Raw genomic sequence first — 14,113 nt, forward strand, 5'->3', positions numbered from 1 at the left:
ATTTAGATTTGTGATTTCATTGATACAGGGTAGTCCTAGAAGAAGACATTTTCTATGTATACAGTCCAGTACCTTCTCTGAAATTTATAATCTTAAAAGTTATTTTCAATCTTTAAAAGTTGCCTAGAGAACTGAGAAGTAATTTGGGCAAGTTCACATATCCAGTATGTTAAAGATAGAACTTGAACCTGTATCTTCCTAGCTTGGAGCTCATCATCTAGCATTTGTTGTCGTTTAGTTGTCTGACTTGTCATGACCCCATTTGGGGTTTTCTTGGCAAAGATACTGGAGTGGTTTGCCATTTCCTTCTCCAGCTCATTTTACAGATGAGGAAACTGAGGTAATCAGGGTTTGGTGACTTACCCAGGGTCACACAGCTAGTAAGTGTCTGAGATAAAATTTGAACTCAGGAAGAAGACTGTAGGCCCAGTGCTGTCTTCACTGAACCATCTAACTGCTCTTTCTCCCCTCACCATTGTCTAGCTATTACTTTACAATGTCTCACCATCATTTAAAGCCCAGTTCAAATATTATCTTCTCCAGGAAGCCTTCCCTTCCCAAAGGCCACCTTCCCCCCACAGCCACCCCAGCCCTTAAATAATGTCACCTCTCTTTCCTCAGGTCTCACACCAGAATGACTCACATTCCTATAGTGCTTTAAGGTTCACAGTGTTCTTTCCTCACAACAATTTTCTGAGGTAGATCTTACAAGTGTTTAGTATCCCTATTTTCTATATAAGAAAACTGAGGCTCACTAATGGTAAGTGACTTGCCCAGGGTCAGATAGCTAGTAGGTATGTAGGGGGAGGTTCAAACCCTGGTCACCAGACTGTAGCGCCAGTTCTTTTGTCCCCCTGCCATACTACCTCCCATGACACTTTGCTTTCACTTTTTTATGACACCTGAACAAATGACTAGTGTACAGCATAAATGCACAACAAATCCAGATTTCTACGAAGACAAGAGTGTCTCCAAATTCTCAGGCAAATATTTGTTGAGTTCAACAACCACTTATTAAGTGTCTACTGTGTACCAGGTATTGGGGATCCAAAAAGAAAAACAAAGCTCCCAGTCCCTTGCCTTCGGAAGTTTACAATCAAGACATTATGAGGGAAGGATGTGATTTATTTATAGAAAAGTGGTATTTATAGAAAAGGTGGAGGGTGGCATCACCTCCAAGAAGACGCCTTTGACCACCCAACCCTGTACTCAGCTGAGGTGCCACCTGAATCGACCATTGAAGGAATGGAAAGACTTCACAAAGCAGAGATGAGCCGTGAATTAATCTTAGGCAGAGGAGGCTACCTTAGCAAAATCCCAGAAGAATGGTAAGGAAAGACTGGGACCCACCTTCTTTTAATTACATCACAACACAATGGAGTGTGCAAGAAGGGGAGGAGGGTGAGATTAGGCTGGAAAGGTAGGTTCCACATGAGATTTTAGAGACCCTTCAATGCCAGGCTAAGCATTTTGTCCTGTTCTTTAGGTACTAGGGAACCACACAGTGGTTTGGAGGTGGCAGGGAGGGGGTTGGACCTGAACCTAAGGAAGATTATTTTGGCGGCTGCAGGATGTCCTAACCCAAGTCTCTTCTTGAGTTCCCATTCTGCATCATCCACTAACTGACTACTGGACATTTTGAACCAGATGTTCCATAGGCATCATATTTGAAACAGAATTTCATTGTCTTTTTCTCTAAACTCATATTTCTTCAGAATTTCCATGTAGGTCTCCACTATCTTTTCAATCAAACAGGTTCAAAACCTTAGTGTGATGCTGTACTGTAAAATGGGGGTGATAATAACACCTACCTCACAGAGCTGTGAGGATCAATTAATATTTGTAAAGTGTTTAGCAGTGCCTCGTCTTTCTTCTTTCCTTCCTTCCTTCCCTCCCTCCCTTCTTCCCTCTCTCCCTTCTTCCTTCCTTCCCTCCTTCCTTCCTTCCCTCCCTCCCTTTTATCTCTTCTTTCATCCTCTCTCCCCCCTCCCTTCCTTTCCTTCCATCTCTTCCTTCTTTTATTCCTCCTTCCTTTCTTCCTTCCACCATCTTTCCCTTCCTCCCTCTCTCCCTCCATTCCTCCTTCCTTTCTCACCTTCCCCCTTTATCCTTTCTCACTCTATATCCAATCAGTTGCCAATTCTTGTTATTTCTGTCTCCACATCATCTCTCAGATATACTCCTTTCTCTCCACTCATACAACCACCACCTGAAGGCCCTTATCATCTCTCACCTGGACTACTGCAATATCCTCCTAATTGTTTTCCTTACCTCTCTCCATTCCAAACCATCCTCCACACAGTGACTTTTGTCATTTTATCCCCAACACCTAGTACAGTGAATGATATATAGTAGGCAAATGATAAATGTCTTCTTGTTTGCTTGACTAAATGATGGAGATGGGAAATGCTTGGAGGCAGGAAGACCAGTTAGGAATCAAGCAGGTATTTGTTAAGTGTCTATATGTGTTAGCCACTCTGTTAGGTGTTGAGGACAGAGGCTAATCAACTTAGATTCTAGTAGGGGAGACAACATGCCTATCAGACAAAACTACTTTTTAAGAACCTCTACTCTACTACAGGTCTTGGGGATGCAAACCAATGCAACACAGACAAATGCATTATAAATGGGCTCAATCAGTCATCTGTGGGGGATTGAACCCAACAAACCACTCACCCATTATTGATATCCAGCTGAAATCTTATGGAAAACACTTACAAATGAACAATGTGTAGCAAAAGGGGATACTTTAGGTACAGCCTATGTTCTTAATCTAGGAATGGGGGATGTCCATGGATAGAAGGACTGTGAACTTGGACAGGAAAACAATTACACCTTTATTTTCATTAACCCCTAATTGAAATTTAACGTGTCTTTCACTGATGAACCAAAGTCATATTAGACTTTGTTACCAAGAGAAATCATGGATATTTTCAAATTACATTATAATTGCTGCAGAGATTTCAAAAGAATAATAACACCACCACTACCACCACCAACAAAACACATTAAAGTTTGCAAAGCACTTTGCAAATATTATTTTATCCTCACAACAACCCTGGGAGGTAGGTGCTATTATTGTCCCCATTTTATAGATGAGGTTACTGAGGCAAGTTAAGTGACTTGCCCAGGGTCATATAACTAGTAAATGAGACTGGATTTAAACCCAGGTCTTTCTGACTCCAAATCTAGCACTCTACCCAATGTGGCACTACTTTGAAATAAATGTATATTTTTTTTAAATTTTAAATTTTTTAAACATTTTTTTAAAAAATTTCAAATTTTAAAAAATACTTTGATAACCACATTTTTAATGAAATTGATTTCCTTTGTAATCCTAAATATTTTATTTTCTGTACTTAGAAATGTTATGCTGAGAAGGGGATCCGTAGGCTTTGCCAGACAGCCAAAGACGGCCCATGATAACACAGAGGGTAAAGAAGCCCTGAGGTTAAGAACTTTCCTGAGGAGAGTATATGGAGAGGGAGAGAGGAGGATTTTTTTTCTCCTTTAGTGCTTTTTGGTGAGTAAGCATGATGATTATAAATAGCACTTTATATAGCTCTTTAAGGTTTACAAAAGTACTTTCTAGACTATCTGTAAGGTATATCGGTTATCTGTAAGATAGGTACTATGGGTATCATCATCCCATTTATTTGATGGGGAAACTGACAGAGATGTTAAGTGACTTGCCCATTGTCATCTTAGTAGTTAGTATGCACAGGAGGTGCTATTTGAACCCAGGTTTCTTCTTTCTTCAGGTGTAGTACTTTTCCACACTATACCAAGTGCTTGCAAAAACTGTGCTAGATAATGAGTGAAATACAAGGAGATTTGTATTTCTCTTTGGCCCATTCTCTTCAGTCTAGGAGTGACTGATATGTGATACACAAGGTGAATATATATGACACGTACACAAAAAGGCAACAATACAATAAATCCATAACAATTATAAGGCAGATCATGATAAAGCAGGGACATAAAGAAGTGCTAAGTAGAATTATCGCTTTGGAGACTGTCTAGTCCAAATTGTACTAAAAGCATGGCTCTCCAGCCACCATTGCAACAAATGGTCTGTCATCTTGAAGACCTCTATTGAGGGAATTCCACTATCTTCCAAGGTAGACCATTGGATAACTCTAGTTGTTAGGAAGTTTTGTTTGTTTGTTTATTTTATTTTTTAAAATATGGAGCCTAAAATTACGTCTTGGAAAGTCTACCCATTGACCCCACTTCTGGCCTCTGCGACCTACAGAAGAAGTTGAATTCCTCTTCCAGGTGATAGAGAGCTCCTTACATACTTAGAAGACAGCTAACTTTTATCCTCCGAATGTTTTTTTCTCCTCACTAATGCTAACTATACCCAACTCTTTCAACTAATTCTGGGATGACATAGTCTCCATTTCCATCACTACTATGGTCAGTTTCCTTTGGATGCTCTCCACTTTATACACATCTTTCCTAAAAGGTGGTGCTCCAAACTGAACACATTTTCTAGATGGGCAGAGTACAGAACCATCAACTCCTGTGTTCCTAGATACTGTATCCTTCTTAGTGGGGCAGCTAGATGGTGCAGTGGATAGGGCACCAGTGCAGGGGTCAGGAGGACCTGAGTTCAAATCTCACCTCAGACACTTGACACTCACTAGCTATGTGACCTTGGGCAAGTCACTTAACCCCAATTGCCTCATCCTGGGCCATCTTCAGTCATTCTGATGAATATCTGGTCACTGGATTCAGATGGCTCTGGAGGAGAAGTGAGGCTGGTGACCTGCACAGCCCTCCCTCACTCAAAACAAAGTCAAGTGCAAATCATGTCATTCTCTGATGGCATGGTCTTCTTTGGAAATGAAGGATGAACACACATCTTTCTTAGTTCAACCTAAGATTGCATTAGCTTTATTCATCTAGTAAATTGAGCTTTTAGCCCACTGACTTCCCTAGAATTTTTTTTTATTATTTTTAAAATTATCATCCTCAGAACCTATTCCCTGCCCCAGTTGAGAAAGAAAAAACTTCCTGCTTCAAACATGTACAGTCAAACAAAACAAATTTCAACATTGGCCACATTCAATGTCTATTTATCTTATTCTGCATGCTAAGTTGTATGTTTCAAGTCCTTTGGGAGTGTCTCTCTGCATCTTTTTCACATGAACTGTTTGTTACCGTAATACTGGTTGCCCATCTCATATGTGTAAAGTTGGTTTTTTGGAACCTGTTAAATCTCATTTTCTTGCTTTCACTCATCATTTTAGGCTGTTGAGATCTTTCAGGATCCTTATTCTCTCATTCCATGTGTTACTGGCCATCTACAAATCTGATAAGGGGGTCATATATTACTTCAGCTTTTTTTCTGATATCTCCTTTTGACTCACACTGCCACCCACTTAGTTGCCACCCTTACTGCCTGGACTATTGTAATAACCTCTTAATTCTGTCCATTGAAAGCTTTCTTTTCCTTTGTAGCCCAGCTCAGATGCCACTGTATCCATGAAGGCTTCATTGACTTCCCCCAGATGTACCTGCTCTACCTCCTTAAGCTTTATTATCAAACTTTAGATCTTTCCTTATTCTTATCATACTCTATCATATGGTGTAATTATTTGTGAACATGGCATTTAACTGCTCTCATTTCAGCTTCAGTTTACTTATCTGTAAAATGGGGATAATGATATCTATGGTACCTACTCTTTGGAATTGTTGTGTGACTCAAAGAAGATAATATATGTAAAGCATTTTGCTGACTTTAACGTGCTCTATAAGGTATTCCCAAGGTCTTTGTATTTTAATATGCTATAGTAGCATAAAACTGCACCAGTACTTTTGGTACACCCTACATAGATGCCAGAAATTACTATTATTCCCATTTGACTATAAGGGCCTTGAGGGTAGGCAGCAACTGTCTTTTTCAACTCTGTATCACTAGCACCCAATACAGTGCCTGCAAATACTTGGATAATTTAAGAATCTGTAACTTCCTTGCAATCAATCATTCTGTGCTTTAGTAAATGGATCATAGACCTAGAACAGGAAGGAACTTAAAAGGCATCTAGTAGAACCCTTTCATTTGGCAGATGAGGAAACTGAGGCTAAATGACTTGCCCAAAGTGGCAAATTTGGGATGTGAACCCAGGTCCTTCAATTCCAAGCTCAGTGTTCTTTGTACTGCACCAAGTGTAAGCTGCTGTGACTAGAAAAAATTTCCTGGGGGCCAACTTTCTGGTCCCATAACACATAATTTGATAATCTGCACAAAGAAGGCATTTAATAAATAAGTGCTGAGTGAATAAGTTTCTGATGTTAGCGAGGTTGGTCTTCAGACAAGACAGCCAGTCCATCACTGGGCAACTACATCAAGGTCTTTCTGGTTTGGCAAGACCAACAAGTGCTTACATTTTATTGTTATTGTCTTTGAGGACTCAGGATCATCTTCATGCCACAATGAAACATCATCATCAGAAGACTTCTACAGAAGCTGATAAATGTTTGTTGAATTGAGCTGATCAGATCCATCTATACATGGAAGAATTAACTTGACAGACAGTAGCAGGAAAAGCTGTTAGAAGGGTCTTGGCAGGGGTGGAGCCAACATGGTGGAATAGAAACAGAGACCTATTATGGCTCTCCTCCAAAATCCCTCAATAAATCTGTAAAAAATGACTCTAAACAAATTCTAGAGCAGCAGAAGCCACAAAATGACAGACTGAAGCAAATTTCCAGCCAAAGATGATCTGGAAGGTAGATGGGAAGGGTCTATCACACCAGACTGGGAGCGGAACCCAGGTTGACCACGCTGGCATGGACTGAGCCACAGAAGGCCTTAGGGGACTGAATTGCTGGTGGCTGCTGTGGATTCTTGCCTTCTCAACCCACAAACGCTAAAAACAGATTCAAAGGTCAGTGGGAAGGATCTCTGGCTGAGAGGGGAGCATAGTCCAGCCAGAGCCCAGCTGAAGCAAAGGCTGCTTCTGGAGCCCTCCGCTTAAAGCTCAAAAATCAAGTAATTATCTGGGAAAAGGAGCAAATTGTGGGGGGTGGGGTGGGGTGTGTGTGTGGAGAGAATAAACAGACTATAAATTCTTACTTTCTCAGTGAAGAGGTATTTTCTTACATCATTGGTGATGAGGAAGATCAAAACATGCAATAAGAAGAAGACAAGGAAGCCAAAGCTCCTGCATCCAAAACCTCTGAGAAAAATATGAATTGGTTTCAGGTCATGGAAGAGCTCAAAAAGGATTTTGAAAATCAAGTCAAAGAAGTAGAGGAAAAATTGGGAAGAGAAATGACAGTGAAGCAAGAAAATCATGAAAAATGAGTCAACAGCTGCTGAAGGAAACCCCAAAAAATGCTGAAGAAAACAGCATCTTTAAAATTAGACTAACCCAAATGGCAAAGAGGTCCAAAAAGTCAATGACGAGAAGAATTCCTGAAAAAGCAGAATGAGTCAAATGGAAAAAGAGTTCCAAAAGCTAACTGAAGAAAACAATTCTTTAAAAATTAGAATGGAGCAAAATGGAAGCTAATGACTTTATGAGAAATCAAAAAAATTATAAAACAAAACCAAAAGAATGGAAAAATAGCAGATACTTCACATGAAGTATCTCATTGGTAAACCAATTAACCTGGAAAATGGATCCAGGAGAAATAATTTAAAAATTACTGGACTACCTGAAAGTTATGCTGAAAAAAAGCCTAGATATCATCTTTCAAGAAATTTTCAAGGAAAACTGCCCTGATATTCTAGAACCAGAGGGTAAAATCTAAATGGAAAGAATCCACTGATCACTTCTGGAAAGAGATCCCAAAAGGAGAACTCCTAGGAATATTGTAGCCAAATTCCAAAGTTCCTAGGTCAAGGAGAAAATATTACAAGCAGCCAAAAAGATACAATCTAAGTATTGTGGAAACACAATCAGGGTAACACAGGATTTAGCAGCTTCTACACCAAGGGATAGGAGGGCTTGGAATATTCCAGAGGTCAATGAAGACAGGATTAAAACCAAGAATCACCTACCTAGCAAAACTGACTGTAATACTTCAGGGGAAAAAAATGGAACTTCAATGAAATAGAGGACTTCCAAGCATTATTGTTGGAAAGACCAGAGCTGGATAGAAAATTTGACTTTCAATTACAACAATCAAGAGACGCATGAAAAGGTAAACTGGAAAGAGAAACCATAGGGAACTTATTATAATTAAACTGTCTACATTCCTACATGGAAAGATGATATTTGTAACTCATGAGACCTTTCTCAATATTAAGATAGTTGGAGGGAATATGTATACATATATATATATACAGAGAGAGAGAGAGAGAGGGAGAGAAAGGGGGGTGGGGGCACAGGGTGAAGGAATTATATCTAAAAAAGAAAATTAAAGATTGAGAGGAATGTACTAGGAGAAAGAGAAAGGGAGAGGTAGAATGTAGTAAATCATCTCACATAAAAAAAGGCAAGAAAAAATGTTTACAATGGAGGGGAAGAAGGGCAGGGTGAGAGGGAATGTGAACCTTCCTTTCATCAGATTTGGCTTCAGGAGGGAATAAAATACACACTCAATTGGTGTGGAAGTTTATCTTACCCTATAGGAAAGCAGGGGGGAAGGGGATAAGAGACGGGGGACAAGAGAGGGAAGGGACAGTAGATTGGGGGAAGAAGTTATTAGAAGCAAACACTTTAGTAGAGGGACAGGTCAAAGGAGGGAATTGGATAAATGGAGAGTGGGACAGGATAGAGGGAAATATAGTTAGTCTTTCACAACATCACTATTATGGAAGTGTTTTGCATGGCCACACGTATAACCTTTATTGAATTGCTTGCCTTCTCAATGAGAGTGGGTGGAACTCAAAACTTTAAAATGAGTGTTAGAGGTTGTTTTTACATGCAACTAGGAAATAAGATATATAAGCAATGGAATATAGAAATCTATCTTACCTTAGAGGAAAACAGAAGGGAAAGGGATGGCGGTGGAGTGATAGAAGTGAGGACAGATTGGAGAAAAGGGCAACCACAATACGCGCTGTCCAGTGGTGGGGGTAGGGGAGAGATGGGGAGAAAAAATTTGAAATTCAAAATTTTATGGAAGTAAATGTTGAAAAAACTGAAAATAAATTTATATGAAAAAAAGATCTATAGAATAAAGGAATATACTTTCTTTAAAAAAGAGAAGGGTCTTGGCAGTAGTTCAAGTGGGTGGTAATCAATCAATCAACAAGCATTTATTAAACACTTACTATATGCCAGGCATTGTGCTAGGTGATGGGGATATAAATACAGAGAATGAGGCAATTTCTGCTCTCAAAGATCTTAATGGGGGAGACAACAGTATATATAAGTATATAAATCAATAAATACAAAGAAAATAAATAAATAGCAGTAAGAATAGGAAGAAGGAAACCAATTCAAAAGATGTGGAGATAGAAAAGACAGGACCTGGTTACTGGATGTGGGAAGGGAGGGAGAGTAGAGCCAAGTACGATTAATTGTAAGTATATGAGTTTCGTTTTTTGACACCAGCTGCTGGGACCCTCCCTGAATAGCTGCCTGCCTGGACTGCTGCTTAAAGGGCAGGTCTTAGGTAATAGCCCCAGTTGGGTGTACCCTAGTTACACTATATAGTCTTCCTTACTTCCGCAGTCAAACTCTAAGAAGTTGTATGTACTCACTTCTCAACCCACTTAAATTGGACTTCCAAATTCATCACTCCACTGAAATGCTCTCTCCAAGGTCAATGAGGATCTTGAAAAATCTAATGGTCTTTTCTTAGTTTCTTATCCTTTTTGAACTTGTCCCTTTTGAACTCTCTGCAGCATTTCACCCTTTCCTCCCGGATATTCTGTCCTTCCTAAGTTTTCATGACACTGCTTTCTCCTGGTTCTCCTCCTGCCTTTGCATGTCCATGTCCTGACTGAAACATAAGTGTCCCCTAAAGTCAGTCTTAGACCTTATTGTCTCTCTCTATATTCTCTCGGTATTCTTGTGAATAGTTCCATTCCATTTTTATGCAGTTGACTCTCAGATCTTTATATCAATCCTTAATCCTTTTGTTGAGCTCTAGTCCTATATCACCACCTGCCTAATGGACATTTCCACCTTGAGATAGATTATCTCAAACTTAACATGCCTCATATGAAATTTTATTATCTTTCCTCTCAAACCCATCCTTCTTCTTAACTTCCCTCTTTCTGTTAAGGACACCCTCATCCTTCAAATCATGCAGGTTCACAACTTTAGAGTCATCCTTAACTCTTCACTTTCCTCTCACTCCCCATTTTCAGTCCTAACTCTTGTCAGTTCTGCCTCCATCACATTTTGAATCAATTTCCTTCCTCCACTCATATATCTACTATCCCAGACCAGCCTCTTTTCACCTCTCACCTGGATTATTGCAATAACCTCCTAACTGGTTTCCAAAAATCCAATCTCTTCCTTCTTCTATCTGTCCTTCACACAGCTGCCAAAGTGAGATTCCTAAGGCACAGGGCTGACCATGACACTGCCTTTCTCAGAAAGCTTTCTCTGTTTAACATTTTAAAGTCTTTCACAATCTGGCTTCAATCTATCTTTCCAGACTGACTTCACAGTACTCCTCCTTACACACTCTATGTTCCAGCCAAATGGGCCTATTTGCTTTTCCCCACATATGACATTTTCTACCTCCATGCCTTTAGGAGCCTGCCCCATATGCCCAGAATTGCACTTCCTTGTCATCTCTGCCTTTTAGAATCCATAGCTTTATTCAAGTCTTAGCTTAAGTGCCTCCAACACAAGAACATTCCTGATGCCCCCAGTTATTAGTGCCTTCTCCCCAGATATTACTTTGTATGTACTGCATACAACTATAAATATATTTTTATTTTTCTGTGTAAACATTATTTTCCCCCAAGTAGAATGTTTTTATCTGTTTTTAATCTTTGTATTCTCAAATGTGCTAGTTTATAATCTGTGATTAATAAATGCCTGTTGAGTGAATAGTCATTAGCATAAATAACTCATGAAACACACCTAATTAGGTGAATGAAGGTGAGTAGTGGGAGGATGGGTGTTTTAAGGCAAGTATAGCTCTGGAGAAGTGCCCTAGGTACCCCCACTCCACCCCCATCCCACAAAACTAAGGATTGTATGGGAAGAGATTTTTTTTTTAGGGGAAAGGTTGTTACAGTGTAAATAGCACTGGATTGTAAATTAGGAGGGAACTGGGTTCTCTTCTCTCTGCTGCTGATAACCCAGGAAAAGTCACTCACTAGACTTCACATTACTATAACTGAAAAATTCAGCGTAGAGAGAATAAGATATAACATGCAGAGAGTAAGGAATAGCTTGTGGGCGGACCAAATGCCTCACCGGAACCCATGATGTGCCAAAAGGGCCAGAGGAAGGCATCCAGACTTTAATTTCTGGGAAATTTATGGAAAAACCTGAATTGCTCAGGATGAAAAGAGTTGGATGACTTGCCATCTGTCTGGCAAGTATGGTAGTGTGTGAACAGCACTGACTCTGCCCCAGGTCCTGGGATCTAATCCCGTCTGCACTAACCTCTCTTGATCTCAGTTTCCTTTTCTGTAAAATGAGGAGGTTGTCCTACATGGCCTCTGAGATCCCTTCCAGCTCTAACCTATGACCCTAAAACCTGATCTCCAAGGTCCTTACAGGATCTGACAGTCTGGGGCTGGTCTAAGTCAGCTGGACAGGAGCGTGCCTTCGGGAAAGGGCACAGGGCTCCAGCAGCATTTCGGGTCTAACCTGGGGTCTGGTTCTCACGGCAGGGCAGAGGTGCCTCCAATCCCCATCCACAAGGCTAAGCCAAAACTATCCTGAATGGACGCAAACACCCCTCCCAGCCCCCCACGTCCTCTTGGTCCCCGAAACTTTATTCCTGGTTTTCCCCGAGAGCAAGGTCTGCACTCCTCCCCGCCCCCAGCACGCCCAGAGCCGGCCCAGGTGACGGCTCCCAGCTCACCTGGTCCCTCTCCGGCGGTCTCGGGCGGGCGCTGGGCTCCTCGGGCACCTGTCCTCCCTCCTCTCTGCTACCTCCAGAAGCGGCCCAGCTGGGCATGAGGGGCGGGACCAGGGCGGGATGCGAAGGGCGGGGCCCCCTCGAGGCACGCCCAGAGGTGCAGGCTCTCACCTGTCCAGCTAAAGCGGACTCCTGGGCTCTGTTCCCGAACCTCGAAGCAGTCCTGCGCACCTCCCCGCTTCTCTCCGGGTTCACTTCCTCCAGATGCGACCTTCACAGCTTGTACCCCCTTGTCCCCCCTTGTCCCCCCTGTCAGAAGCACCAGGAGAAAAGCATGTGGGGGGGCGAGGTCGATTGGGCTGTCAATCAGGAGATAGTTATGGACACAAAGCGGTTTCATCTCCAGCCCTGACCTCTGTTCTCCGCATCCAACAGTATCCCACAGAATTTTAACCTTTGCTTGGAGTTTTGAAATGTGGGGTCACCTCCAAACCGAGGGCATGTTACAACAGGGCACTTAGCAGACACGAATTAACCTGGCATAAAAGCTCCCTTTGTACTGGGGCCTCCCCCATTTTACAGACAGTGCAAGTGCTACGATTCCTGAAGTGAACCCCCGACTGAGGTGCTTCGCACAGCAGGGTCGGCTCAGGCAGGATCTCCTGACACTCCTGCTAGGGTTTTGTGTTTTTTGTTTTTTAAATGGAACTCCTATGCTTTGTAAAAGAGCACCGGGAAAAAGAGATGGGGTGCCTTTGTTCCTTTTCCTTCACAACAGGACTCCATAAGAAATGGGGAACAGGCTCATAAGAAAGTGGGAAGACCTCTCTGGAATGATGCAGAACCACACTGAGGGCAGTGAGGACATTTATAAAGAAAAAATGTCTTTGAAAGACTTTAGGACTCTGATCCATTCAATGATAATAAACCAGAAACCTAGAAGTCTGAAGATGAAACAAGCCATCTATCCACCTTCTGTCAGAGAGATTATGGGCTTGAAGTGCAAAATGAGATATATATTGTGAACATGACTGATATGGAAATTTATTTTGCCGGACTTTGCATATTTGTGATGGTCTTATTTTTCTGTTGCTGGTTTTTTTTTTTTAAATGATTCCGTAAGAGAAGAGAGAGAAAGATAATAAATGCTTGTAAAAATAAATTACATTTTTTAAAAGACCAGGACCCTTACCACTCATAGGGTCCAAAAGTGCTTCACTTAAAGGATCAGTCTAAAGGTGTTTTCTTCAAAAAGAGAAGCATTACTTACAACCACATGCTATTTCTGTCATCTTGGCAGAGACTCAAAGAAAAGGCAGCTATTTACACATTTTCATTTTTTTCCAAAATGAAAAAACAAAACAACTTCAAGAAAGTTCCAAGCCAAACAGAAGGCCTTGTTCCAGGTTTAGCAAACAAGTTTTTCTTTCATCAAAGATTTGTGGAGAAAAGAACACTGATCACTTCTAATATTCTAAACAACGGTTTTGATTCTAGCAATAAGTAACTGCTTCATAAATGACTACCTAAAATACATATTATATGTAATATGCAGTTTAAAATGTATAATTCGATGTACAATATTCATCCTCATGCTGAGGTCCTTTAGCAAGAAATTTGCTAGACAAGATCAAAAGAGCAACCGTTCAGCACATTTTGATGGAAATGCATAGGTGGATGGATAGATAGATGTATTAGTCTTGCTGTTTTCCACTCCTTTCAAACCATACTGATGGAGGTACTCCAGAGGGTAATCTGAAAAGGGTACAGAGGAAAGCATGAGATGGAGAAAAAGGGAAAAAACAGGTCATTATTTGACCAAAACCCCCCAAAACCCACCCCTCCAAACCAAAAATAACCTAGCCCAACCTTCAAAAATGTATTTTCATGAAACCTATTTATTGAGACTAGGATCCAGAAACTCTCCCAAAGCACAAATTGCAAATCCTATAACTCTTCAACTCCCTCTGGTTTCCTGTTAGTCTAGTGTCTGTGGTCAACTGGCATTTTGGATTATTAATTACAGCTATTCAGGTCATCCTTGTTCCCCATCAGGTAACCTAGATTTGGCAGCACAGTTTTATTTTTTCCTTATAGAAAAGAAACCCCTGTTAAGTCTTACTGGCAGTAAGTAGCAGAGGTAGTATTCACACTCAGG

General features: G+C 40.9%; 1 protein-coding gene across 3 annotated transcripts in view; it reads right to left on the reverse strand.

Annotated features, from left to right (window-relative positions):
• Nucleotides 1-11,964: 11,964 nt before the first annotated feature.
• The window catches only part of VWA3A (von Willebrand factor A domain containing 3A), a 78,372-nt gene continuing 76,223 nt past the window's right edge, over nt 11,965-14,113 (reverse strand). For all 3 annotated transcript variants that reach the window (XM_072597893.1, XM_072597894.1, XM_072597892.1), the window contains one exon: nt 11,965-13,710. The gene's annotated coding sequence lies outside the window, so the exon portion shown is untranslated. The remainder of the gene's footprint in view (nt 13,711-14,113) is intronic.

The sequence above is a fragment of the Notamacropus eugenii genome, chromosome 3 (genome assembly GCF_028372415.1).
Source record: "Notamacropus eugenii isolate mMacEug1 chromosome 3, mMacEug1.pri_v2, whole genome shotgun sequence".
Lineage (NCBI taxonomy): Eukaryota > Metazoa > Chordata > Mammalia > Diprotodontia > Macropodidae > Notamacropus > Notamacropus eugenii.